The sequence below is a fragment of the Prionailurus viverrinus genome, chromosome E1, assembly GCF_022837055.1.
Source record: "Prionailurus viverrinus isolate Anna chromosome E1, UM_Priviv_1.0, whole genome shotgun sequence".
NCBI lineage: Eukaryota > Metazoa > Chordata > Mammalia > Carnivora > Felidae > Prionailurus > Prionailurus viverrinus.
Window position 1 is genome coordinate 23,446,486 of NC_062574.1, and position 4,181 is coordinate 23,450,666.

The 4,181-nt window shown below is 45.9% G+C and overlaps 1 pseudogene; it reads right to left on the reverse strand.

Moving 5' to 3' along the window:
- Window positions 1–2,003: 2,003 nt before the first annotated feature.
- Window positions 2,004–3,444, reverse strand: LOC125151892 (putative 60S ribosomal protein L32'; annotated as a pseudogene).
- Window positions 3,445–4,181: the final 737 nt, after the last annotated feature.

The following is a 4,181-nucleotide window of genomic DNA, read 5'->3' on the forward strand; positions in this document are numbered from 1 at the left end:
AGCCAAAGTATGGAAAGAGCCCAAATGTCCATCCACTGATGAATGGAGAAAAAAGATGTGGTATATGTATACAATGGAGTATTACTTGGCAATCAAAAAGAATGAAATCTTGCCATTTGCAATAACGTGGATGGAACTAGAGGGTATTATGCTAAATGAAATTAGTCAGAGAAAGACAAATATCATATGACTTCACTCATATGAGGAATTTAAGATGCAATACAGGTGAACATAAGGGAAGGGAAACAAAAATAATATAAAAAGAGGGAGGAGGACAAAACATAAGAGACTCTTAAATATAGAGAACAGAGGGTTGCTGGGAGGGTTGTGGGAGGGGGGATGGGCTAAATGGGTAAGGGGTATTAAGGAATCTACTCCTGAAATCATTGTTGCACCACATGCTAACTAAGGTGTAAATTAAAAGAGAAATTATTTTTAAAAATGGAGGTCCTAGGTAATGCCTTATGGCTAGTGTAATACTAAAGTTAGTTAGATTGGCTTGGAACCCATTCTGGCTCCTGAGCTGGCACTCAAAAAGGAAAACCAACAACAAACCACTTCTATCTATCTACCCATGGGCCCAACCTCTATACCTCATCTGCAAATATTCCTATAATCTGCAGGAATATGCCAGATTGCACCCTTCTCAAGTACAGAACCCCTTGACTATGCCTTCTTTACTAGCCTAACCCAGGTCTTCATTCCTTTAACCGTGTCCTTTGTATATTTTCATTATGCAGAACATCTAAGTATGGTGGAGAGGCATGTGAACAGGTTCCCATTCACTCATTCATTCAACAAACCTCTTTTGCACACTGACTTTGAGCCGGTGTAGTGTGGTGGGTACTGAGGGCTCCAAGATGCCCTGAGGGAGTTCCCAACCTGGCTGGGGAGACAGACAAATTAACAAGTGATTGTAATGCAGTATGTAGGTGTTAGAAGGTAGAGTGGTAGGACAGTGGAAGCAATTCTGTTTAGATAGAAATCAGAGAAGGTCCTTTGAAAGACGCTTGACATCATAAAAAATGAGTGACAGTTCACCAGGCAGATGGGGGATGAGAAAGACATTTCACGTTGAGGGACCACAACATGCAAAATGAATGTCCAAATCAATGAGTTCCCAGTGTTGTTTCAGCCCATACCTTCTGTCTTCTGCATGCCTGGGACCCCTGCCTGAACTTCTCTTGCCCTGGTTCTGTAAATCATGATCTGACAGGCTGCAGGGTCCTCAGGTCAAGGTAATGGGTCACTAGCCAGCTGGTGCCTCTGAGGAGTGGACCAGAGTCTGAGAATCAAATATGTGGGCCCCACATCTCAGATGAGCAGAGGTAAGGCGTGGGGTAAGGCATGTGATGTTTACGTTCAGAAACTGCAAAGCCACTAGCCTTGCAAAGTGTCATTATGTCCGCAGGTGGAGGGTAATTTTCTTGTTACTCAAGGACTCTTGATCGGGTGCAAATTGGTGTCTGGGGAATTGCTTTATGACCCAGAGCCAGGCAGCGATAGATAGGAGATGTGGTTTGCTGGGCAGAAGTTTACAAGGCAGGAAATTGCTTCACTGGGTACAACCATTCATAAGAAACACCTCTGGGAAAAGGGAGACTGGGCTCCTGGCAGGTCTGCCCGTGGCCATTTGTTTACATCAGCAACAACCCATGTTCCTGGTTACACAATGTGGCAGCGTCACTTTGAGTGGGGGATCTTTGCCCCATGGAAGAATAAACACATTCCTTACTCGCAATGGAATTAGCAGACCTCACAGGCTTTTCAGTGACTCTCCTGGAGGCCTTAATGTCATAGGAAGGTGACTCTAAACATGATTAGCTATACAACCAAACTTAGTCCAAATTTGGTTGAATTCCCCTTTAAATGGCAGTGCATGTTTAGATGAAGATGCCCCAAAGGTGAAGGGTGGAAAAGTGTGACAATCTTTTGTCAGTCAGTAGCCAAAGCCACACAAGGTTTCTTAGAAACAATTCAGTCACTGGTGTAGGGGTCGTTGGTCAATCTTTGGGGAGGAGAGGACAGGGCTGTGGGTTGTTTGGGTATATTTCAAAGCCCATATTTTCATTGTCCCACCAACTCTTAGCTGAGTTCTAGAGTCCAGAGTTTTTCTGCATTAGAGCCATCAGATCTGCACATGTCATGGAGAGGAAAGATAAGGGCAGTGGCCAGTGTCTCCAGAACCATGGCGGGTGGGGGGGGGGGGGGTCTGTCTGGCAAGTTACTGGAGGCCTCCAACCCAGCACTGCTCATTAGAGGCAAGAATCATGGGGCACCTGGGTGGCTCAGTCAGTTGAGTGTCTGACTCTTGATTTCGGCTCAGGTCATGATCTTGTGAGTCATGAGTTCAAGCCTCGCACTAGGCTCTGTGCTGATAGCATGGAGCCTGCTTGGGATTGTCTGTCTCCTCTCTCTCTCACTCTCAAAATACATAAACTTTAAGAAAATGAAGCAAGAGTCACGCCCTGGGCCCTGCTCTTCCCCACTGCCTTAGTCACCCCATCTTGGTCCCATCCTGGCCAGGTGAGTTTCAACGGGCTGCTTCGCTTCTCTGAGGCCTTGGGTCTGTATCTGTGAAATGGGGGACTTAATGTCAATGTGCCACTTAGGGTCACAGCTCTGAAGTGAGAATCCGGTGAGACTCTGAATGTCCTCCTCTCAAGTGTGTTCACACACCATGGTTTGGTGCATTGTCCTAGGGCACTTGGGCATGTGAGGGGATGTGGATGGAGATTTTGTTTTATGTTTCTTACCTTTCTAAGAGGAGCTTCTAAGAGGTAATGGTAAACCCGCCATTACCTCTGACTTAGTCCAGAACCTGTTATTTGTGTACCTACGCTTTTGGACAGAACATTCCAGAGCAGGAGCAGTCAAAGGCAGAAGGACCTGGGCCTGCCCCATCTGTGTTTCTTTCATTTACTTCCTTGGAGATTATTCATGTAAATCTGTTTCCCATTTGCAAGTTCTTTTTTTTTTTTTTGGTAGTTTTATGGTTTTATTAACACAAATATCACATGCACATAAGCTGTCTGTCTCTTCAATTTCTTTGCTGTGCAGGCTGGCGTTGGGATTGGTGGCTCTGATGGCCAGCTAGGCTGCTCTTTCTACAGTAGCTTTGTGGTTCTTGGAGGAGATACTGTGAGCAATCTCTGTACAGTAAGATTTGTTACACATCAGCAGCACTTCAGCCTCCTTGACATTGTGAACTAGGAACTTCTGGAAGCCACTGGACAGCCTGTGCTTTGTTTTTTTATTGGTCCTGTAACCAGTGTTGGGCATTAAGATCTGACCCTTGAATCTTCTGCACACCATGTTGTCAATGCCTCTGGGTTTCCACCGGTTGCACTGAATTTTGACATATCAGTCTGAAAGGCACCAGATGAACTTCTTGGCCCCCTGTTGCACAATCTTGGACTTCACCAGAGGTCTGAGAGTGGCCATGATGCCAAGTAGGAGCTGGCTGCCACCTCCGCAGGTAGCCGAGGAAGAGAGGAGAAAGTGGCGTGTGAGGGCTTTGCATTTGCAAGTTCTACAGGGGCCAGACCATGTCCTTCTTGGTCACCATTATACCTCCAGTACCTCATAGGGTGCCTGGTGCATACTAGGTTCTCTATAAAGACATGTTGAGTGGATAAAAGTTCATCAATGCATGGATGAATAGATAAACGGGTTGCATTTTTTTTTTAATTTAAAAACCATTGGTATACTGAATCCACAACAAACCTATGATGGACTTCGGATCGCCCAGTTTCTACCTCATCAGATAAGCAGGCAGCCTGGATTCCTAGTTTCCTTGTATAGATGGAGCAGCTGTGTCAGGGAAAGCAAGGTGGGGCATAGTGCTAAAGCCCACCAAGGGAGTCGCAAGGATAGTCATTAGCCATTTGGGTAATTAGTTCCTTAAGTATCCATGTTACTAGTTGTTTTCCAGCCACCTCAGGATCTCATGCTTCTGTTGCCCGGCCCTGCCCATTCCCTGTGAAGGAGACTGCAAAAAGGTTTAGAGCCACTGTCCCTAGACATTTGGGGAATAGTGTTACAGGCACTCTATCTCCAAATCCTGCTACAGGAACCGGGACGAATCCAGAGGAGAAAGGATGATCCTATGGGTCAGCCTGGAGGAGTGTGTGGCCAGCACAGCATAGGACAAACCCAGAGGAGTGTTTTGGTATCAAGGG